Source organism: Taeniopygia guttata, chromosome W (assembly GCF_048771995.1).
Source record: "Taeniopygia guttata chromosome W, bTaeGut7.mat, whole genome shotgun sequence".
Classification (NCBI taxonomy): Eukaryota; Metazoa; Chordata; class Aves; order Passeriformes; family Estrildidae; genus Taeniopygia; species Taeniopygia guttata.
This window is the reverse complement of record NC_133064.1, coordinates 13,836,975-13,862,381: the sequence shown is the minus strand read 5'-3', so window position 1 is coordinate 13,862,381 and position 25,407 is coordinate 13,836,975. Positions and strand designations below refer to the sequence as shown.

Genomic DNA, 25,407 nt, shown 5'->3' with positions numbered 1-25,407 from the left:
ACACCTGCAGCATTCATTTTCTAAGTGTTCTTTGTGTTCCAAAAGCCGTCAGATATTTGTATACACCCATAATGTCTTTGTAATGTGAATGCTAAAAATTAAAATGTGGCAATATGAATACTAGTCAAGCTTTATTTCAAAATTCATTAGGAAGCCATTTAGCACATCCAGCTCTGCATAATTAAAATAGGATAACTGTCCAAACAAAGAATGAAAAAAAGAACCTTAATAATAAAGAAAAACTGAATTTTCTCCAATATTGATTTAATTATGAAAATAATTTTATTAAGGATATTTCAGAATAAGAAGCAGTTTCTTATTAATCCAATTTTTGTAAATATACCATAACAATGTACTTCAGATTAAAAAAAATCCTTTTCAGTGATGACAACCATATTTAGTGATAGTTTGGAATTGCATTGCCTACTGTGTTTGAAACTTGAATTTTTCTTTTTCCTTATAATCTGGAAAGTGCAACAAATCAACAACTGCGAGAAAAGTGACCTAGGAGCTAAGAGTGTAGTCACAGAGCTCGAGGAAAAAATATTTTCTGAAGAGAAGTTCATATAGTAGTAGTGTACCCTATACAGCACAGTATATATTTAAAAGGTTAGGTTGCTTATTTTAAAAAGTCTAAAATTTATGAGGCATTTCAAATGATGAATCTATCTGCACTTTGTTCAGAACATTATTTTACTATTCATTTCCAAGGTAAATTTGTATCCTGTTCGTTTTTAAATATTCTCTAAAATGCATATATTTATCATGCCAAATATGAGATATTCATATAAAGAATACCTTCTATAATCCTGAACTCCTCCAGACCCACGAATTTATAGTGCTGCATGCTTAATAGCAGCATAATTGAAGTCTTTGAATAGTATTTCTTGACTAATCCATTCAGTACCAATAGCAGAACCAAAGAATTCTAGACATCCAATTCTACAATACACAAGGTTTGGTTATTTTACTGATATGCCTTTCCACTGAAGGATTTCATCACCTATTTCTGATATGATGAAGATGAACAATAAAGAGCTAATTTTCCCCCTGTTTAAGGCATATGTCAGGGCACAACAAAGGCAGGCTGCTTGGACAGGACAGTGGAGCTGGACGCCAAGAGCCACAGCAGGGTGGGCAGAGCAAAGCTCTCTCTGACAAGGACGCATTCCCATGGCACTTGAACAAAAAAGAGAGCAACCATGGCCAGCTAATGAATCAATGACTGCCAGATGAGGGTATAATAACAGTAGAGATCTGAGGTCAAGCCAGAAAGATGAGTCAGCAAGGCAGGGTCTGAAGAGATGATCACCAGAGTGCCACCCAGATCAAGGCAAGGCTATAGTAAATGAGGCAGGTGTGATTTGAGCTGCTCCAAGTATGCTCCCAGCCCAGGCAGCAAAACCTCTGGGAGAGCAAGGTATGCACTCTGGCCCTTGATATAATGTTACATTTCAAGTGCTCATTGAACTTTCCCCTGCCTTATTTTTCCATCCCTGACCTGATAGTGATTTTGCAGACACCTAAAGAGACTATGCCAAACCTTTTAGAAAATGAAAGCTAAAACAACAGAAATAACAGTGATGGTCAATATCAATTGTTTCACTGACCTAACAGCCTTTGGAATAACTAGGATCACCAGTGTGGGAATTATCCTTTGCCTTACTATTCCCATAGAAAATCACACTCTGAAAAAAAAATGTGCACAGTCCCCTCAGTGAATTACTGTTGTGTTTGATGTATCCACTGTATCTACAGCAATAGTACAAAAAAATGCCCATTTAAAAGTGGTATTTGAAGTGCACGTGGCTTGTAAATTCTCAGTATGAATGACTTGCACAAGGATGAAATATGTCCATCTTCTTCAAAGAGGAAGGTCTTGGTGAAAGACATGAGTCCATGGCATATTAGAACTCCAGTGAGTATCTGGAAATCTGGAAATTGGAGCATGGTGCTTCAAGGTTCAATAAACACTTAAACCCTTCAAACTTTATCTATTGCCATGTCTAAATAAAAAGTATTTCCTATAAAAGATTTTTACATATTTCATTTGTATCATTGTGAGTTTTTTAAAAGAAAAAAAATAATAATTCCAACAGGGAAAGACCTCTACAATCGGAATTTGTTTTACAGAATCAATGTTCCACCTAAGTTTTATAAGTGATTTGACTGTGGAAATGAAGTCTCCTGTATTGATTTGACATAAAACTGAAAACAGGTTCTACATTTTAGCCTTTATGAATGACAGATGCAGCAGGAATACTGAGTCTCTCTGCTTCCTCTTTTGAAGAAGCAAACTTTGGGAATGGTTAGTGGACCTCTGAGACACATGAGCTCCTCAACTCAGCAACAAAAATATACTGGTTTTTTTTAATGATTAAATAAATATGTGTGCTTGAAGTGTGAGGCCCATAGTGTCCAATTAAATGGAGCTGCTAATGTTTCCCTTTTACGATTAATTCCTCCATGAAAGGTTTTCTATGTGAGACACCAAAAAAGCTTCAGCATACAAGCAAAAAAAGAGAGACATTTTAAAAAAAGGAAGAAGGAAAATGGGAGGGATGGGGAGGGAAAGGGGAAAGCCCCATCTACTAATAACTGATGACAAGAGACTCAACTCTGGTATAGTAACACAGAAAAAGAATCCATTCACTCTTATGTAATGTTTTGGATTCATTACATATTTATGAGTCCTGAGCGAAATAGTAAGGAATTTTGGCAGCTGTCAGATGCTTGTTTTCCTATGTAACAAAATGAATTTGTTCTACAAGTAATGAAAAAAATGTGATATTTTTCCAACCAAACTATCATCTAGGAAATAAATCTTGGAACATAATCTTGAGGAATTTTAACTAATATGAATGAGCAATAGGGCTGAGTTTTCTATAGATACACACACACAAAACCAAAACAAAACAAAACAAAACAAAGCCAAAAAAACCCCCACCAAATAACAAATAGCTTTCCATTTAGCCTCTTGAAGGTAAGTCCTGATACAATAATATTACTACCAAAAAGTAACAATGTTCAAATAAATTAATCTTTATTCAAGGTAAAATTAAGCACACAGGAGGAGGGCTTATGCACACATAAGTGATAGGAGCACTAAATATTTGTCATGATTTTTCAAAGACACAAAGTTAATGTCACTGTAAGATGTGCCATTTATAAGCCTATTGTATAAGTTTATTGAGAATAATTTTATAAAAACACCATAATGGAGTCTATGATTTAGAAATAATATTTTTAGAAGTGTTCCACTCTGTATCTAACTACATAAAAATGTTTGCATTTAAAATCAGAAAATAAACCTTTTTTTTTTCTAACACTACTTGACATCACACAGAAGGGCTACTCCACGGAGTACCCAGTGCTCTGGAGGCTGACGGGTTTTAAGATCCATAGCAGCAATGTAATTAAGATCTGTTTGACTGCTCTTTTTGTAGACCGGACATGAATACAGACGTGGATCTTTTGCAGCTGAAAAGACAAAAGAGACATAAAGAGCAATTAAAGTTGAAAAAATGGGGCCCTAAGGGAATGATCATAAGTGTGGTAGATAGGGACGGGCGAGCGGAAGATCTCGGGATGTGACGGAAAGAAAGACCCTTCCCCCTTCTCCCTGCTTCACATTATCTATCACCCCCAGAGCATGTAACCACACCTAACCCAGTAGTTTTCCACTCCCGACTAACCTAGAGACCCTACCAACCCCCCCTCTGACGTAGCAAAGTCCCCCAAGACTATTTAAACCCATGAGATAAGATAATAAATGCTTTCGACCGTCCACCACATTGGTGTTAGCGTGTTGTCGTTAGCCCGAGTAGCCCGGACAAGGCCGGGCTGCCGTGCTGTCTTCTTGCAACCAGGTCGCCGTTGCCTCCCCTGAAGGCAACACATAAGGCAAATGGAGAACTGAATCCAAGTTCAATAGTACTCTGCTCTCTATTTGCTATTGCCAGTTGAAGGACATAATATGGTTTGAAATTTCTCTGGGTTTAACATGAGCACCTAGGAACAGATGCAAACCACTATATGTAAATAGACACTCTAGAGTAATTAGTGTTCTTATTGCTTCAATCTGCCCACTGAACATTACTTCTTATCAATGTATTATACCAAAATAAAATTTCCCTACTTTCAACAACCTGGTTTGAAATGTATTTAGTATTTGTACTATATAGTACAAGTCATCAGCTACTTCACTACAGAATTAGAACAGTAGTCTAGTCATGCTCAGTACTTCAGTATTCATTATTTAGTATATTGGCTGCTGATCATGCCTTTTGTAAAACATTAGCTATGCAAAATAGCATGTTAGCAAGATTTGCTTTTAGAGGTGGAACGCTTTTCAACCGAGTTTTCCAATTTTATGTTTTGCAGTGGATTATTCTATTCTGTTTTACATGCCTATTCAATAGTATGTCCTATTCTATATGCAAAAACCCATCGCATTAAGATAAATTACACATTTTCACAGCGCTGTCCTTTAGCCCCATAAGTTTCCTTTCCATTCCTCCATTTCTTTACTTCCTCAAAGACAAAGCATCTCCCACCACCTCACTCCACCTCTTGCTTGCTTCCATGAGCTCAAAATCAGACTTGTCCAGAAAAAAAAGGTTTTATCAATATACACATTTTATATATATGTATATATATATATATGTTATCTATAAATACAATATATACCTGTATATGTATATATATGTGTGTGTGTATATATAATCTGTGAGTATCTTGTATGTTGTATATACATACAAACATATATATATATATATATATATATATATATAAATTACATTCATTTTTGACAGGAGTGAAAGAGATTATTTCAGTTATGGAGGCTACAGAGATCACAGAGTTTATGTATAAGAAAAATGGCATTTTAGGTCTGGGACATATATTGTCAATATGTACAGCTTACCTGTTACAAAGCTCTTAATACCATTAACACCACGTATAGAGACCTATCTAAATATTAGGAAAATTGACTACTATAAATTATGAAGCAAGTCTAAAAGCACATTTTCACTGGAAGACTGGAAAGTCTTCCCCATTGAAAGAGATTTGCTATGTATACAATGATTAGCAGCAGCCTCATGAAATCCCTGCAGCCCAAAAGATTTCAATGCAGTTAAATAAAATGTTACCTTGAATTCAATGGAAATAACATCCTTTACAATACTGTTACTTACTGTTATTCTCTGCATATATCCTTATAACTGGCATCAGCTCAAAGAGCACCTTGGGCTTAGATTCTGTCAGTCTCATGTTTCTTCTGTCCCAACCAGCTCCTTCTAAATAAAGCCCATACACATAGACACCTTCTGAAGGAGGGCTTGTGATATCATCCTTCATCCATTTAGTGACTTCATTGCACAGCACTACACTGTCAAGAGCCCATCCTTTGTTGGCTCTCGTTATTTCTTGCCCAAACCAGACAAAAGTTAGGTGGTTACATTTTTTACATGAGCACAGAATCCTTTTTCCCAGCAGTTATTAGAAATATATTTGTATGGTCATAAAATATCCTCTTTAGTACAAAAAAATCCCACCAATCCTTTACAATAGTCATGTTCAGAGAAGTCTGACTTTTCTCTAAGGGAGTAATGGCATGGCACTGCAAGAAAGCTTTCAGTATTTTTTCCACTATATTTGATTTTAATTTCTTTCTATTATAGAAAGTATCTAAAGAGTATACCAAGTAATACAGCCACTGGATGTCAATAGTAGCCAACTTTTGTGAACACAAAAATTCCACATTTTTGATGAGATGAGAAAACATTACCTGCATGTGGTAAGTGAAACATATTTTCTGGGGTTACCTTCCTTTTCCTGCACCTCTACTCTTCAGTAACTGTATTTCTAATGAGTAAGAACTCACTCAGCTATAAAGCTATGCAAAGAAACCGCAAAAAAACCTGTTAGTTAATGCATTGGACAATACTCAACTCTCTGTAGCCCAGTTCTTTACTATGCCATGCAAATAAGTTATGGCAAACCCAAGTTTTATCTTAATCTCCCAATGGCTTCAAAAATCTTTCTTTGAAGTAAATGGAATGAATGTTTGCCCTGTACTGCAGTGACATGGATGATCAAAAAGAACTCAAGATTTATAGCTCAATGATCGTTCCTCCTTCTCATTTCTCTTTGTTTTACAACACAGCAAAGTCCAGAAACTCACTTTGGTATTTACTCGGGATATTAAGTTGTTACATAGTCACAGTTCCTTTTTACAGAACCATAAAATTCTGTCATTTCCAACTGGTTTCAATCCTGCTAGTAAACCTTTTCCACAAGCTTGGATGCAAAAGATAGTCCTATTTTAGGATTGTTCACTCAAAGAAATATTTTGTAACAAAGTTTGGGCTTTTTTTCCCTGAGGTCCCATTGTATTTTCCCCTCAGTATTCTTTTTTAATTTTGCACACTCCAGATGCTTACTGTTTCCCGTATATCCCTTTATGCTGATCAACACAGGCATTTATTGCTTCATTTTAAAGCAGTTAACTCAGGAAATGTTAGACAGTCACAATCTTCCTACATGTATAAACTCATCCTTCATCAGACAATACTGTCTGTTAAAAAAAGCATATAAAACAATAAGCAGAATAAAACTTCAAACACAATTTACCTGTCTCACTGCAGTTAAAAATCCTTGGGTGTGGGAATCCAGGGCTTCCCTATGGCTGCCCTGGCAGGTCTGGGACCCTGGCAGGGGTCAGAAACCCCCCTGTACAGAGCCCCGAGAGACACTGTCTGTGATCTCTGTCCATGGAGAGGAGTTTTCAATCTTACAGGATGAATTACAAGCTTTGAGTGTTTGATAAGAGTAATAATTAAGTGTGACACGGGTGCAAGAGCAAAATTTTAGGTTTCTAGATTAGGGGTTCAGAGGGGAAAAGATGGAGGAATTGGGTGTGTCTTGTCCTTTTCCTCCTTCTTCATGCCCTCCATGTTTCCCTGTAGTGTTGGCATTTTTCTATTGGTTTAGGCTGGGGACACACTGTTCAACATAGATGATAGATATTGGCACATTATTTTAAATATAGTACACGTAGTTTCTGGTATATAATGTTTGTAACATCCCACCGGGGGCAGAGCCCCGCACACTGCCCTGCAGGACAGACCTGCGGCAGGGCAGCAGAACATGTTATAGATAAGCAAGAATAAACAACCTTGAAAACAGCACAGACGAATTATGGGTTCTTCTTTGGCAACAGGGCAGAAAGACAGAGACTTTCTACAATCTCGGAATCACCAATACCCACAGATTCCGACAAATGGCGTCCCTGCGTGGGCTTCAGCAAGAAGAAAAAGAAACACCAAACAACCTCCAACGCGCATGCGTTTGTGAGAGTTAAAGCGAACGCCAGTGGCTGAGAATGTAGGTGCTGGGTTTGGAGAGGCCGATTGCAGGCGTGGGTTCGGCACAGCTGACAGCAGGTGTGAGCAGGGAGGGTGAGCAAGAGAGAGGCGCAGCATCCTAACGCAGGCAGAAGAGGGGTTTGACTGCGCCAGAAGTGCTCCCCAGTGCTCTCATGCCGGTGCAGATGGGGGCTGAGCAGAGCCAGTTGCAGGGATTTCTTTGATCACCTCTTCTCCACAGCAGGTGCGAGCGACGCACCGCCCATTTCCTTTCATCATCGGCGGCAAACAACAAAATCACAACAGCCACGGCAAAAAACTTTTTACAAGCAGCAAATATCCTGCAGCAATGCTGAGGGATGGGACTCCAACTTTCACCCCGAAATGAAATTCAATCAGTCAGTCGCTTTTTGAAACCAGTCAACACAAGGCCTTTTTCAAATCTCCCCAATGTTTCTAAACACTAACCCCAGATTTTTCAGTTAGGTCACAGAATTGATCAAGCAGACACGCCCAGCCGGTGTGATGATAAGTAATGATTGTGGAACACAATGTGAAAAAGTGATATCATAATGAAAATTGAAATAGAGAATTAAATAGCATGAAATGTTAGTAATTTATTAAATTAAGGTTTAAGTTAGGTTGCATTTTAATGTTCTATTAATGATAGAATTGATTTTTATATAGTTGGTTTGAGTTTAAGTTAAGTATTGTTTAATTAGAGTATATCACTTTAAGTTTATTTTAGGTTTGGGCCCTGAAGAAGTTAAGTTTATAAAGGTTTAATTGATAATGGATTTATATATTATTCATTTGATACATATTGAATTCGTAAAGTTATTATAATTTAGGGATTCTTTACTAAGATTGTTATATATTGAGTTTAAGTACTGTTTGATTCAAAAATTATTTCAAGTTTTTCAAAGGTCAAGTTTATTTAGCTAGCAAAGTTTAGTTGTTTTTCTTTAAGGATGAGAAGGTTTTGACTGAAACAGTTCACAAAGTAATAATGAACATTGATTTAAGGAGAAGACACAATTTATTGGATCCTTGGTTTTGTTTTAGTATTTTCTGTTTTATTATACGTTTATCAGTATATAGGAGTTGTAAAGGAATGTATTTTGAGTTTTCTGAGATTGATTTCATTGTTTAATAATCAGTTTTATAGTCTGTTATTTCTTTGTATAATGATACAAAGGGTGTTTGTTTTCAAATCCATTATTTTTAACTATTTAAGTGTTCTATAAATGTTATTGTTAAGAAATTTTATCATGTTATCAGGTGAAGATTTGTGCTTTGTTTTTTCATAGTGAATTTTCGTATGTTTTATTGTTGTTTATTTAATCTTATCCAGGTTACATGCCGTTCTGAAGTCTCATTTCGGATTTTAACTGTATTGTGCATTTTTCTAGGTGAACTTCCTGATTTGTTTTTATATCTCTTGTGAGTGGAATCATTGCATTTCTATTTTTCATCATTCTCAAATGTTTTTCAGAAGATCTCAGAGAGAGGTGCCTGAAGCACTCTGACAGCCTTTTGTCATTGTTAATCTTACGATTTCTCCAGTTGACATTCTTTTCCTTCAAAAGAGTTTCAAGAAAAATGAATCTTTGTGTCATTTGATCAGTTTATTGGTTTGAACTTCAAGTGTTTATTTTATAAGAAAATGTTATAATAGGTTGTTATGTTTTAAGTATCATATATGTATTGTTGGTATAAGTTTTGTTTTATATAATATGTTAGGGGACATCTCTCCAGTTTAAAGTTTGGGTCCTGGCCAGGCCCTGATTTTAACTTGGACAGATGAGTTTGCCAGCAAAATTCAGAGGTTTCTGCACAAAAATGAATGATATGCAGGTCATTTTGACCCACCAATTTGATTCTACAAATGTTACAGCTGACACAGCTTTGAGGTGAAACTTGCCAGCCTTGCCTGGGAAAGGATGCCAAGGGTTTTCACTGAAAACAAATGTTTCAGCTGTTTGCAGACTCTGAACTGCTGGCACAATGTTTCTAGTGATCATGCTTTGTTCATTTTTATATATGCTATTTAGAATCTCTTTCTTTTGAATTTTCTTGAATTGTTATAGATTTTGATAAGTTTTATGCATTTTATCATTGAGGTATTTTGTCTTGTTCTATATTATGTTTTATATTTCAACTTTCTTGTTTCAAAAGAGAAGATGAGAAAGAGAGAAAAAAGGAAAAAGAAAAAAGAAAAGGAGTGAAGAAGTGCCTGAAATAAGGCTTGTTATTTCTATTGGCTTTCCCCCCCCTCCACGCAGCCCCCCGAATGAATCCGACTAGCTCAGAGATATGGGGCTGTGAGGGGAGGAAATAGCAGGAGAGGAAAGGTATTCAAAAGAGGCTCCTTACCCAGGGTGTTGGAACAGCTCTCTTTATTCTGTGGTGTCCATGGAGAGCGGGGCAAAAGAGAGAAAGAGCAGGAAGTTTCAGGGGTCTATATAGGTTTTGGACAGGGTGGGCACTCCTGGCTCCCCGCCAACCCCATTGGGGCAATAAGGAGGATCCAGGGGTTATCATGATCAGAGCCACAGAGGCCCTAGGAAAGGGGGGACAAAAGGGTGTCCAGGAGCTCACCGTAACACCTCCCCCTTATTTGTTAAACAAGGTTACAGGAATTCAATGGGCTCAATTCAACCCCGAGTATGGGTTTCCCACCACCCCATGTTGGTGGCGTGGTCAGGCCTCCTCAGGTTAGCCAACTCTATGTGGTTGACCTCTGAGGTAGAAGGTATGAGGCCCTTGATAGCCTTGAAAATCAAGTGACGCAGGATCCCGAACGCTAGGGTTACAAAGAACAGAATAACAAGGACTAACAAAATTGATCTAACTACAGATGTCCACCACCCCGTGAATCCCCATCCCTTGAACATTCTCTTCAGCATTTGCTGGATGACAACTCGCATGGGGTTCACCACAGGGTTGAGTGGGAGGTAGGTTTTCTCTAAAAGGGAAGAACAAACATTTTAAGAACATGTTAAAGCTTCTGTTTCTGCCGGAAGGAATTCCTGCCTAGGAACTTTCTTCTTCTCCCATCCGGCGGCGTCTTCTCTTTGAAGCATCAGATACTTGCTTCTTGTCCCCTTCTGCTTGACCTGGATTCTTGGGGACAAAAGGTTTCACCCACTTCTGGGGAATCCACCGAGGGCCTGAGGGAGTAGCTACACACGCATAGCCACGACCCCAGGTCACAAGTTCATAGGGACCCTTGGTTTCCCAAGTTTCTGGATCCCTAATCAAGACCGGGGGATGCTGAGACAATTTGAACTGGTTGCCACTGTTAAAGTGACGTACAACCGGTGGACTCATATTTTCGAATGAACAATTCAGAAAATTGATAGTAAACATAGCTTTACATAGCTTCTCTCGTGGAGACATCCACGGAGCTGAGCTGTTTTGTTTTTTCAATACCTGCTTGAGCGTCTGGTGTGCACGCTCGACTACAGCTTGACCTGTGGGGGAGTGGGCAATGCCAGTCTTATGTTCCACTCCCCACTGCTGGAGAAATTCCAGGAACTCCTTGGATACATACGCTGGGCCATTATCTGTTTTGATCGTTTTTGGCACCCCCAATACTGAAAATGCTTGTACTAGGTGTTGTTTGACATGTGCAGCCTTTTGTCCTATATGGGCAGAGGCATACACTGCACCTGAGAATGTGTCCACGCTTACATGAATGCATTCAAGGCGACCAAAACTCTGAATGTGTGTCATGTCTGTCTGCCATACCTCACAGCTGCTAAGGCCTCTGGGGTTTACCCCCATGCCTAAGGATGGCACCGCCTGGAGCTGGCAATTAGGACAGTTGGTCACAATGGCTCGGGCCTGACTCCGTGTTAGCTGGAACTGCCGAATCAAACCTGGTACGTTCTGGTAGTAATGCTCGTGACTCAGCTTTGCCTGTTGGAAAACATCAGGGAGACTTGCCTTTTCAGCTGGTGCAGCGAAGGAGTCTGCTTTTCGGTTCCCCTCTGCAATCTCACCTGGCAAATCAGTGTGTGACCTCACATGCATCACAAAGAATGGATGTTCTCGGTGCGAGATTAAATAAATTAGCCTTGAGAGTAACCTGAGAGATGTTCATTTTCTATTTCTCTGAGCACAGCCTGCTCCTCCCTGGACACTACACCTGCCACATAGGCAGAGTCTGTCACCAAGTTGAACGGCTCGGAAAACCTCTCAAAAGCTCTCACCACTGCAGCCAGTTCAGCTACCTGGGGGGATCCCTCCACAAGCTCAATATCAGCTTCCCAATGCTGAGTCTGTGGATTTCTCCAAGTCATCACCGACTTGTGGGAAGCCCCAGAGGCATCAGTGAACACTGTGAGAGCCCTGAGTGCCCTCCGGCTCCTTTTCTCTTGAGGAATCAGGTGGAATTCCTCATTGAACAACTTGTGAGACGGGGCATGGACTGATATTTGTCCCCTATAGCTGTCCAGAGATAGCTGGAGACTGGCACTGCTCTGGAGCAAATGCTCAAACATCCCTTTAGTCAGTCTCTCAGGAGAGTTCCTTCCTTCCTCAGAAAGCCTGACTGGAAGGTGGATACATGCAAAGTCACACCCTGCTAATTCACACAACCTCACCCTGGCCTTCTGAATCAGCTTTGCTATCAGCTCTTGTGGCCTAGTGATGGTTTTGGATCTTTGGAACGATAGGAAAACCCATTCTATGATTAAGAGTGGGTCCTTCTGCCCCTTGATCCATTGGAAAATCAATCCATGCAGGTGTGGGAGCTTTCCTAGAACAATGAACTGGAAAGGCAGATTTGGGTCACACCTGTGTGCCTGCCTTTCTGACAAGGCCTTCTGTACCTTTTCGATTGCTGTCTTTGCCTCTGGGGTCAGTTCCCTGGGGGAGGTCAGCTCCCTCTCCCCCTTCAATAAATTGAAAAGAGGTTCCAGATCTTCATTTGTGAGGCCTAGCCAGGGCCTTACCCAATTTAAAGACCCACACAGCGAGTGGAGGTCTGCTAGTGTTCTGGGGTTGCAATTTATCTCCAATTTCTGTGGGACAATAGTCCTTGCAGAGATTTCCAGGCCCAGGTATCTCCAAGGTGGCATTCTTTGAACTTTGTCTTCCTGCAATTTGAATCCAGCAGAGGTTAAAACTTTAACCACTAGGTCAAGTGTATATTGGAGTATAGAGTCATTGGGAGCACACACAAGCACGTCATCCATATAGTGTAGGATGATGGCATCCTTTCTCTCTGCACGCACTGGAGACAGCAGTGCTGCTACACACTGTTGGCATATGAAAGGGCTGGATTTTAGACCTTGGGGCAAAACTTTCCAGTGGTAGCGTTTCATCGGTGCTTCTCTATTGACCGTGGGAACAGAGAATGCAAACCTCGGGGCATCTTCAGGGTGCAATGGAATTCGGAAGAAGCCGTCCTTTATATCTAACACAGCCAATTTCCAGTCCTGGGGAAGCATAGCTGGGCTCGGCATCCCCGGTTGGAGAGGTCCCATGTCATCCACAATTTTGTTTATCTCTCTGAGATCATGGAGCAATCTCCACTTGTCCTTCCCAGGCTTCTTTATTACAAAGACTGGGAAATTCCAAGGGCTGTCTGTTTCTTGCAGGTGTCCTTGAGCTACCTGCTTCTCCACAAGTTTTTCAAGCGCCTCAAGTTTTTCTCTACTCAAAGGCCACTGTGCTACCCACTTTGGGGTGTTATCCAACCACTTTAACTTGTGGGCATGGCGCTCCACAGTGGCGACTCCCGAAAATCCTGGGGTGTCTTAGGAATGATTAATTGGACTCCCCACTGGGACATGGTGTCTCTCCCCCACAGAGGAGCCTTATAGTCTGCCACAAACGGGCGAACACTTGCTGATTTCCCGTCAGGTCCCTCAATTTGCACTACATTTTTAGAAATTTTTGCCAGTGTAGTTCCTCCTATACCCTGAAGTTTGCCTGCCACAGGTTGCAATTCCCAGTGTGATGGCCACATGGTTTTGGGTATCACCGTGATGTCTGCACCTGTGTCCAGAACACCTTCCACCTGAAGGTATTCTGCCCCATGTGCTAGGTTGCATGTCATGGAGGGTTTGTCCTCTCCTACCACTTCCGCCCAGTAGACTTCTGGAGATTTTCCTTCTACTGTGATTTCTACTGGGATGGGAATGGCTTGTGCCAGAATTTGCCCCTTTTCTAGATAGAATGGAGGGTGCAAGCAACGTGCCAACAGCATAAGGCTGGATATTTTTCCCTTAGTAGTACTGGGAACTATTTCGATCTCAGGAGGTGTGTATGCTGTGTCCCCAATAACAAAATACTCACTGTCCAGTTCCATATCGTACGCCTGCAGGTCCTGAGGGTTTTTTGATAGGTCCACCACAATGACTTTCCAATCAGTGTTTCTGAAATGAAATCCTTTGGCAGTCACTAAGCGTGGCCGGCCTATTGGCTGCCAAACCTTGTTCGTAATACATTTCACATTCTTATTTTTCTCTCTCCCCCCATCATAGTATCCACCCTCCCCCTTATTTGTTAAGAGAGAGGCATTGTCCATTTGTGTCCCACTATATTTATATCTTTGCGCGTAGCAGTGGGCACGCGCTGTGCATTTAGGTTTTTTGTTTGTTGATCTGTCTCTGGTTCTGGTTCTGAGGACAGTTCCTGGCAAAGTGTCCTGGTTTCTTGCAACGCAGGCAGATGATTTGCTGCAGCTGTTGTGATGATCTGGGTGGCTTCCTGGGGTTTGATGCAGCAGTGGCAACAGGCGGTAATCCTGCTGGTGCTCTATGACTGACAGGACTATCAAGCAGCTCTGCTTTCTTAGCGCAGGCCTCGATCATCTGGCCAAGAGTAGGTGCTGGATCAAGAGGAAGGCTGAGAAGAATCCTATGACAGGTCTCGTTGGCATTCCTCTGGGCCATTTCTTTAATCAACTCTGTTTGCACACTGGTGTGTTGCACCTGTTTTTCGACTTGGCTTCTCAAACGATCCACAAACTGCAAAAAACTCTCAGAAGGAAACTGTTTGATATTAATATAGCTACATTCAACCTCAGTGCCTGGCAATTGATACAGTGTCTTTTCTGCAGCAGTACAGATTTTTTCTAAAAGCGATCTAGATAACAGTCTGGTTTGTTTTTCTGGACATTGTATGTCTCCTGTCCCACACAAATGGTGTATTGTAAGGGGCTGGCCATCCGTGTCGGTGGCATCACTGGGTGTACGCTGTATTTCTTGCAACACTGTTTCCAAAGCCAATTTCCACTTACTTTCCCATATCTCATATTCAGAGGATGTTAGTAAACATTTAAACAAATCAGTTATATCTTTTGGCACCATTGCATTTGAATTGAATGTTGCCCTCATCAGACCCTTAAAAATCTCACTCGATCTCCCAAATTCTCTCTGAACCTTACAGATTTCTGTTTTGTCCCTGTATGGGAGAGGTTGGTATGTTCTTGTACCATTCCTTCTCCCTAAATAAACCACTGGAGTTACCGATGGTATTGATTTCTCGATAGGGGCAGGCTTGTGTTCGTCCCGTGCACCCCCCACCTCGGTGAGGGGCAGCTCGCCCCCCCCCTCTCGAGCTGTCTGCTCCGCGTTGGAGACTCGGGCCCCGCCCCGGCTCTGAGCTGCGGGGCTGCTGTGCCCCGCCTCCGCCCTGCCGTCCTCGGTGCTGGGGCTCGGAGGAGTGCAGGGGCCGGCCCCGCCCCTGTTCCCGGGGCAACCCGGGGGCTGGCACTGATAAGGAGTTGCTATGGGAGATAAGCAGGCGTCGGAGGAGGGGAGGGAGGAGGGGGTGGGGGCGGAGGGGGTGGCGGAGGGCGGGGGAAGCAAACGAATGCGAGTGGGAGGGGGAGTAAGGGTTGGAGCGGCCCGCGCCGGTGAAACCACATGGCCGCCGCCATGATCTGGCCGCGTGTGCCCCGCAGATGCCGTGCTGCTCTTTAAGACACACTCCGGGCTGTATCTCTCCGAAAAACAAGGTGTTATAGGGAGATAAGGGGTGGGTGAGGGGTTTTCAGGGCTGGGGTATTCAGGAGGTGGGTAGGAAGGGGAAAAGGGGGTGTTAGAACTGTGGATCTGCGTTTGCATGCTCTTTTCTGCTTCTAAAATATTTTTCCGTGCTTGTAAAAATATCGGAATAAATCGAGAAACTTTATGTTCACCATTTTCGACTTTTAAAGTTAATATCTGTCCAATCTGATTCCAAAAAGCAAGCGAATTCAGGTCTTGCACAGTAAAATTTGGTATTTCTGTCTGTAGCCAGCACACAAAACGCAGGAGGAGCTTTTTAGGGAATGATACATTGTTTAAGTTATTGCTAAGATGTGTTAGTATACTCTTCTGTTGCAGTGAAATGTTAGTACCCATGATTTTAAATTGTTTCACTGGTCTAGTCTCCACCAGAGCTAATAACACAGCACGAATGATTTGAATTTCCCGCCGTGGAAAACCCGAGCGGGGGGGGCACAGGGGGAGGGGCGCTTGTGCCGCCGCTGCCGGGGCGGCTTCAGCCCTCTCGTCCCGTGCCTGTTCCCCCTGGAACGTGGGTATGCGCAGCCCACCGGTTCCCGCTTACTTGCAGTCGGGTCCTGGCTCACCGTCCCGCAAGCAGCCCCCCCCAGTCACTTATGGTAACCCCTCCCAGCCAGGCGCGGTCCCGGGTGCCGCGTCGGAGAATTTACCAAGCCTGTGACTGCGGGATTTGTCTGTGAAACCCTCTCTGGGGGTTCCCTCTCCAGTCGGCTCTTCCTGGGTACTCAGGCAGAGGTCCCCGACTGTCCCCGTGACTCAAAGCTTTTAAAGGTAGCTAGAGTACCAGGGCAGGTGACTGTCCCAAGAGCTTTCGACTCCCACCGAAATAGGGGGTCCAGCTTCTTCGTGGGCTCAGAGCAGCACACGTTGGGGCGCCAACTGTTATTTCTATTGGTTTCCCCCCCTCCACGCAGCCCCCCGAATGAATCCGACTAGCTCAGAGATACGGGGCTGTGAGGGGAGGAAATAGCATGGGAGAGAGGGAAAGGTATACAGAAGAGGCTCCTTACCCAGGGTGTTGGAACAGCTCTCTTTATTCTGTGGTGTCCATGGAGAGCGGGGCAAAAGAGAGAGAGCAGGAAGTTTCAGGGGTCTATATAGGTTTTGGACAGGGTGGGCACTCCTGGCTCCCCGCCAACCCCATTGGGGCAGGAGGGAGGATTCAGGGGTTATCATGATCAGAGCCACAGAGGCCCTAGGAAAGGGGGGACAAAAGGGTGTCCAGGAGCTCACCGTAACAAAGGCTGAAATGAGGTTGAAAATTTTGTATGTTTTAATCTCTTGAAATAATTATTTTGCAGACTTGATTTTGCTGATCATTGAGAAAAATATGAAGAGAGTGCTAGACACTGGACAGATAAAATTGAAAAAAAAAATCGTTCAAATTAGTAGCTTTGAGCAAGGATTGTTTTCACAGAAGTTGAAAGTGGGGTTTTTTAATTTGCAGACCCTCAAAAACAATTCTTACAGATTTAGAGATGAAAGCCCAGATCATTATTGTGGCAAAGACCAGATTGTTGACAATGTCAGGCAAAGATTTCTTAATCATTCATTTACATTTAAAGAAGAAATATTTTGAGTGGACAATCCAAAGTCACAAGATTTTTCAATCACGTTGTTAGGGCATTCAGAAGTTCGCACAGTTCGTTTTCCAGCACACAAAATGTTAAATGTAAAAGTGAGCTTCAGGGAAAAACCAAAAATAAGCCAGGAACCAGTGGAATGAATGACAGTATTCACTGATGGTTTGGGAAAAACTCACAAATCAGTGGTCACATAGAAAAATCAAAAAACAGGGAAAAGGGAATCAGATATCAAAATGGTACAAGGTTCACCACAAGTTGCAAAATTGGTAACAATAGTCAGGGGTTTTCAGTTATTTCAGGAACCCTCAATCTGATCACAGGTTCAGTGTATGTTGCAAATGTGGTCAAACGATTAGAGGGATCACTTTTAAAACATACGGACAATGAAATTTTATATTCATATCTATTATGCATGAAAATAATCCTAGAAAAACAGAGAACATTAATAAACACATCAGAGTGCATTCTCCACTTCTGGGGTTTTTAGTAAAAGGAAATGCTCATGTAAATAGACTCACAATGCCCATCTTGCAGACACTGCCAGACATTTTTGAGCAAGCAAGATTGAGCCATGCATTTTTTCACAAAAATGCACAGGCATTGATTGAAACCTTTCACCATTCTGAAAGCCAGACAAAGGAAATCTGCTTGCCAGAGTGCCAGTTTGTGCAATCTCCTGTATTTACAGGAGTGGTCAATCCGAGAGGTTTGTAAAAGCCTTCAGCTGTGGCAAGATGATATCACAAAATACCCATCTTTTGGGAGGCTCGAAAATATCCATATTTCAGTTGACATATTTTCAGGGGCATTTTTTGCATCATTACATACAGGGGAGACCACAGAACATGCCTGCAGACATCTTTTATAGGCATTTGCATCATGAAGAGTGCAACAAGAAATAGAAACAGATAATGGTCCAATTTACACAGGCAAGGTGCTTGACAAATTTCTGAAAAAAACAGAGAGTCAAACATATTTTAAATATTCTTCATTCTCCCTCAGGTCAAGCAAGCAGTGAAAGAACACATCACACCCTGAAATCCATTTGGATAAACAGAAAAGGGGGGAGGCAGGGTTGAACAAATGTGTTGAATTTTTGCAGGGTTGAACAAATGTGTTGAATTTTTTTAAATGGTTTTTTCTCAGAGCCCACTCTACTAATTGTCAGATATTTTACAAACAGCCCACAGGAAAAACTAAGGGAAAATCCTTTCGTTTTGATCAGAAACCCAGAGTCAGCACAGATTGAAGGTCCATTTACATTAATAACATGGGGCGAGGGTTTCGCTTGTGTTTCTATAGGATGAGGACTGAAGTGAATGCCAGCAAGGCACATGAAACCTTATCGGGTGCAGACGCCAGTGGACGTGGACCCGAGAAGCAGAGAAGCAAGCACGCAGACGAAGGCAGACAACGACGCTGCAGACGTCTCGTCGGACAACGATTGATCACCCAGAGACTTGGGTTTTTTTCTGAGAAATCAAGTGTTGTTTGGGTGTTGCTGCATTGTGGGGTTTCTCACAGAGGGTGGGGACATGGACATGGGATTCAGACAGATAGTGTTCATGTGCTTCATTCTTTCACCTGTTGCCTTGGGCAATAGGACAGACTTTCCCATGAGACAACCAAGGGAAAAAGTGTGGGAGACTTTGGCAAAAGCAGCGGGTCTGGACAGCATTTGCCTGACCCATTTGAAACCAGAGAAACCATTTTCAACATGCTTGGTAGGTGTGCCAGTGGGGGAATGGTCAGTCCCAGGGGACATCCTTCCAAGGGTTCTGAAGGTTTTTTTCAGATCCTGTGGAGGGATGGCATGTTTGGACACAGTTCCTGTGGCTCACTTTGAACCTCTGGATTTGGACATTTTGGGTCAACAAAAATGAAATTCTGTACCAAATTCAATCCATTGGGAGTGACAGAGACAGATAATCACATGATAAATGTCACTCCGAACCAGCTCTTTCATAGAAATGTATCATCCTGATGTAATTACACCAAAATGAGGAGCAAACTATCCCTTCAAAAATCCAACCGTTCTACTAAAAAGGGATGCTTTTGAATTTGCAGGGACAGAATTTGGCCTGCTATCCCTGCAAAAATCAAGGGTGGTCCATGCAGCATTGAAAGATCTCTTGTTAACACACAGCATGACCTTGATAAGAGAGCAAGGAGAAAAAAAAAAAAATCTAATGAATGAAGTGATCCAAATTGTGGCAATGATAATGTTAATACCAAGAAAAAGGCTCGGAAAAACTGAGTGGTTCTGCTTTCACAGCAGGTGGCATCAAAAAGAGCCTTGGTGCAGTTGGATCAAAAGAGGTTGTGGGCAGAGTAAAGATGCCCATGTCATTTCTTTTGCATCGAATGATTTGTTAGCTAGCAGAGAGAAATGATAACAAAGCAGCAACTGAACATCTATTGTGAACACAGCAATTGAACATCTATTGTAAACACATGGACACAAGAGTGATAAATTTGAAGAGGTATCAGAGGACCAAACACACCTGGAGAAATCATAGGTAGATAGTGTGTTCAATTTGTTTTACTTTTCAATTATAAGGTATTGTAATTCTTCTGATGCTTGTGCTGTCCTTGCCTCAGTGCATGAGGCAGACCATGGACAAAGTTGTCGAAGAAGTGTTCTTGGTTCAAAAAGGAAAGGGAGATGTGGGAATCCAGGGCTTCCCTCTGGCTGCCCTGGCAGGTCTGGGACCCTGGCAGGGGTCAGAAACCCCCCTGTACAGAGCCCCGAGAGACACTGTCTGTGATCTCTGTCCATAGAGAGGAGTTTTCAATCTTACAGGATGAATTACAAGCTTTGAGTGTTTGATAAGAGTAATAATTAAGTGTGACACGGGTGCAAGAGCAAAATTTTAGGTTTCTAGATTAGGGGTTCAGAGGGGAAAAGATGGAGGAATTGGGTGTGTCTTGTCCTTTTCCTCCTTCTTCATGCCCTCCATGTTTCCCTGTAGTGTTGGCATTTTTCTATTGGTTTAGGTTGGGGACACACTGTTCAACGTAGATGATAGATATTGGCACATTATTGTAAATATAGTACACGTAGTTTCTGGTATATAATGTTTGTAACATCCCACTGGGGGCAGAGCCCCGCACACTGCCCTGCAGGACAGACCTGCGGCAGGGCAGCAGAACATGTTATAGATAAGCAAGAATAAACAACCTTGAAAACAGCACAGACGAATTATGGGTTCTTCTTTGGCAACAGGGCAGAAAGACAGAGACTTTCTACAATCTCGGAATCACCAATACCCACAGATTCCGACAAATGGCGTCCCTGCGTGGGCTTCAGCAAGAAGAAAAAGAAACACCAAACAACCTCCAACGCGCATGCGTTTGTGAGAGTTAAAGCGAACGCCAGTGGCTGAGAATGTAGGTGCTGGGTTTGGAGAGGCCGATTGCAGGCGTGGGTTCGGCACAGCTGACAGCAGGTGTGAGCAGGGAGGGTGAGCAAGAGAGAGGCGCAGCATCCTAACGCAGGCAGAAGAGGGGTTTGACTGCGCCAGAAGTGCTCCCCAGTGCTCTCATGCCGGTGCAGATGGGGGCTGAGCAGAGCCAGTTGCAGGGATTTCTTTGATCACCTCTTCTCCACAGCAGGTGCGAGCGACGCACCGCCCATTTCCTTTCATCATCGGCGGCAAACAACAAAATCACAACAGCCACGGCAAAAAACTTTTTACAAGCAGCAAATATCCTGCAGCAATGCTGAGGGATGGGACTCCAACTTTCACCCCGAAATGAAATTCAATCAGTCAGTCGCTTTTTGAAACCAGTCAACACAAGGCCTTTTTCAAATCTCCCCAATGTTTCTAAACACTAACCCCAGATTTTTCAGTTAGGTCACAGAATTGATCAAGCAGACACGCCCAGCCGGTGTGATGATAAGTAATGATTGTGGAACACAATGTGAAAAAGTGATATCATAATGAAAATTGAAATAGAGAATTAAATAGCATGAAATGTTAGTAATTTATTAAATTAAGGTTTAAGTTAGGTTGCATTTTAATGTTCTATTAATGATAGAATTGATTTTTATATAGTTGGTTTGAGTTTAAGTTAAGTATTGTTTAATTAGAGTATATCACTTTAAGTTTATTTTAGGTTTGGGCCCTGAAGAAGTTAAGTTTATAAAGGTTTAATTGATAATGGATTTATATATTATTCATTTGATACATATTGAATTCGTAAAGTTATTATAATTTAGGGATTCTTTACTAAGATTGTTATATATTGAGTTTAAGTACTGTTTGATTCAAAAATTATTTCAAGTTTTTCAAAGGTCAAGTTTATTTAGCTAGCAAAGTTTAGTTGTTTTTCTTTAAGGATGAGAAGGTTTTGACTGAAACAGTTCACAAAGTAATAATGAACATTGATTTAAGGAGAAGACACAATTTATTGGATCCTTGGTTTTGTTTTAGTATTTTCTGTTTTATTATACGTTTATCAGTATATAGGAGTTGTAAAGGAATGTATTTTGAGTTTTCTGAGATTGATTTCATTGTTTAATAATCAGTTTTATAGTCTGTTATTTCTTTGTATAATGATACAAAGGGTGTTTGTTTTCAAATCCATTATTTTTAACTATTTAAGTGTTCTATAAATGTTATTGTTAAGAAATTTTATCATGTTATCAGGTGAAGATTTGTGCTTTGTTTTTTCATAGTGAATTTTCGTATGTTTTATTGTTGTTTATTTAATCTTATCCAGGTTACATGCCGTTCTGAAGTCTCATTTCGGATTTTAACTGTATTGTGCATTTTTCTAGGTGAACTTCCTGATTTGTTTTTATATCTCTTGTGAGTGGAATCATTGCATTTCTATTTTTCATCATTCTCAAATGTTTTTCAGAAGATCTCAGAGAGAGGTGCCTGAAGCACTCTGACAGCCTTTTGTCATTGTTAATCTTACGATTTCTCCAGTTGACATTCTTTTCCTTCAAAAGAGTTTCAAGAAAAATGAATCTTTGTGTCATTTGATCAGTTTATTGGTTTGAACTTCAAGTGTTTATTTTATAAGAAAATGTTATAATAGGTTGTTATGTTTTAAGTATCATATATGTATTGTTGGTATAAGTTTTGTTTTATATAATATGTTAGGGGACATCTCTCCAGTTTAAAGTTTGGGTCCTGGCCAGGCCCTGATTTTAACTTGGACAGATGAGTTTGCCAGCAAAATTCAGAGGTTTCTGCACAAAAATGAATGATATGCAGGTCATTTTGACCCACCAATTTGATTCTACAAATGTTACAGCTGACACAGCTTTGAGGTGAAACTTGCCAGCCTTGCCTGGGAAAGGATGCCAAGGGTTTTCACTGAAAACAAATGTTTCAGCTGTTTGCAGACTCTGAACTGCTGGCACAATGTTTCTAGTGATCATGCTTTGTTCATTTTTATATATGCTATTTAGAATCTCTTTCTTTTGAATTTTCTTGAATTGTTATAGATTTTGATAAGTTTTATGCATTTTATCATTGAGGTATTTTGTCTTGTTCTATATTATGTTTTATATTTCAACTTTCTTGTTTCAAAAGAGAAGATGAGAAAGAGAGAAAAAAGGAAAAAGAAAAAAGAAAAGGAGTGAAGAAGTGCCTGAAATAAGGCTTGTTATTTCTATTGGCTTTCCCCCCCCTCCACGCAGCCCCCCGAATGAATCCGACTAGCTCAGAGATATGGGGCTGTGAGGGGAGGAAATAGCAGGAGAGGAAAGGTATTCAAAAGAGGCTCCTTACCCAGGGTGTTGGAACAGCTCTCTTTATTCTGTGGTGTCCATGGAGAGCGGGGCAAAAGAGAGAAAGAGCAGGAAGTTTCAGGGGTCTATATAGGTTTTGGACAGGGTGGGCACTCCTGGCTCCCCGCCAACCCCATTGGGGCAATAAGGAGGATCCAGGGGTTATCATGATCAGAGCCACAGAGGCCCTAGGAAAGGGGGGACAAAAGGGTGTCCAGGAGCTCACCGTAACACCTCCCCCTTATTTGTTAAACAAGGTTACAGGAATTCAATGGGCTCAATTCAACCCCGAGTATGGGTTTCCCACCACCCCATGTTGGTGGCGTGGTCAGGCCTCCTCAGGTTAGCCAACTCTATGTGGTTGACCTCTGAGGTAGAAGGTATGAGGCCCTTGATAGCCTTGAAAATCAAGTGACGCAGGATCCCGAACGCTAGGGTTACAAAGAACAGAATAACAAGGACTAACAAAATTGATCTAACTACAGATGTCCACCACCCCGTGAATCCCCATCCCTTGAACATTCTCTTCAGCATTTGCTGGATGACAACTCGCATGGGGTTCACCACAGGGTTGAGTGGGAGGTAGGTTTTCTCTAAAAGGGAAGAACAAACATTTTAAGAACATGTTAAAGCTTCTGTTTCTGCCGGAAGGAATTCCTGCCTAGGAACTTTCTTCTTCTCCCATCCGGCGGCGTCTTCTCTTTGAAGCATCAGATACTTGCTTCTTGTCCCCTTCTGCTTGACCTGGATTCTTGGGGACAAAAGGTTTCACCCACTTCTGGGGAATCCACCGAGGGCCTGAGGGAGTAGCTACACACGCATAGCCACGACCCCAGGTCACAAGTTCATAGGGACCCTTGGTTTCCCAAGTTTCTGGATCCCTAATCAAGACCGGGGGATGCTGAGACAATTTGAACTGGTTGCCACTGTTAAAGTGACGTACAACCGGTGGACTCATATTTTCGAATGAACAATTCAGAAAATTGATAGTAAACATAGCTTTACATAGCTTCTCTCGTGGAGACATCCACGGAGCTGAGCTGTTTTGTTTTTTCAATACCTGCTTGAGCGTCTGGTGTGCACGCTCGACTACAGCTTGACCTGTGGGGGAGTGGGCAATGCCAGTCTTATGTTCCACTCCCCACTGCTGGAGAAATTCCAGGAACTCCTTGGATACATACGCTGGGCCATTATCTGTTTTGATCGTTTTTGGCACCCCCAATACTGAAAATGCTTGTACTAGGTGTTGTTTGACATGTGCAGCCTTTTGTCCTATATGGGCAGAGGCATACACTGCACCTGAGAATGTGTCCACGCTTACATGAATGCATTCAAGGCGACCAAAACTCTGAATGTGTGTCATGTCTGTCTGCCATACCTCACAGCTGCTAAGGCCTCTGGGGTTTACCCCCATGCCTAAGGATGGCACCGCCTGGAGCTGGCAATTAGGACAGTTGGTCACAATGGCTCGGGCCTGACTCCGTGTTAGCTGGAACTGCCGAATCAAACCTGGTACGTTCTGGTAGTAATGCTCGTGACTCAGCTTTGCCTGTTGGAAAACATCAGGGAGACTTGCCTTTTCAGCTGGTGCAGCGAAGGAGTCTGCTTTTCGGTTCCCCTCTGCAATCTCACCTGGCAAATCAGTGTGTGACCTCACATGCATCACAAAGAATGGATGTTCTCGGTGCGAGATTAAATAAATTAGCCTTGAGAGTAACCTGAGAGATGTTCATTTTCTATTTCTCTGAGCACAGCCTGCTCCTCCCTGGACACTACACCTGCCACATAGGCAGAGTCTGTCACCAAGTTGAACGGCTCGGAAAACCTCTCAAAAGCTCTCACCACTGCAGCCAGTTCAGCTACCTGGGGGGATCCCTCCACAAGCTCAATATCAGCTTCCCAATGCTGAGTCTGTGGATTTCTCCAAGTCATCACCGACTTGTGGGAAGCCCCAGAGGCATCAGTGAACACTGTGAGAGCCCTGAGTGCCCTCCGGCTCCTTTTCTCTTGAGGAATCAGGTGGAATTCCTCATTGAACAACTTGTGAGACGGGGCATGGACTGATATTTGTCCCCTATAGCTGTCCAGAGATAGCTGGAGACTGGCACTGCTCTGGAGCAAATGCTCAAACATCCCTTTAGTCAGTCTCTCAGGAGAGTTCCTTCCTTCCTCAGAAAGCCTGACTGGAAGGTGGATACATGCAAAGTCACACCCTGCTAATTCACACAACCTCACCCTGGCCTTCTGAATCAGCTTTGCTATCAGCTCTTGTGGCCTAGTGATGGTTTTGGATCTTTGGAACGATAGGAAAACCCATTCTATGATTAAGAGTGGGTCCTTCTGCCCCTTGATCCATTGGAAAATCAATCCATGCAGGTGTGGGAGCTTTCCTAGAACAATGAACTGGAAAGGCAGATTTGGGTCACACCTGTGTGCCTGCCTTTCTGACAAGGCCTTCTGTACCTTTTCGATTGCTGTCTTTGCCTCTGGGGTCAGTTCCCTGGGGGAGGTCAGCTCCCTCTCCCCCTTCAATAAATTGAAAAGAGGTTCCAGATCTTCATTTGTGAGGCCTAGCCAGGGCCTTACCCAATTTAAAGACCCACACAGCGAGTGGAGGTCTGCTAGTGTTCTGGGGTTGCAATTTATCTCCAATTTCTGTGGGACAATAGTCCTTGCAGAGA

General features: G+C 42.2%; 1 pseudogene; it reads right to left on the bottom strand.

The window, feature by feature from the left end:
- Positions 1–3,303: 3,303 nt before the first annotated feature.
- Positions 3,304–25,407, bottom strand: part of LOC140682050 (dynein axonemal heavy chain 5-like) — an 82,041-nt pseudogene continuing 59,937 nt past the window's right edge.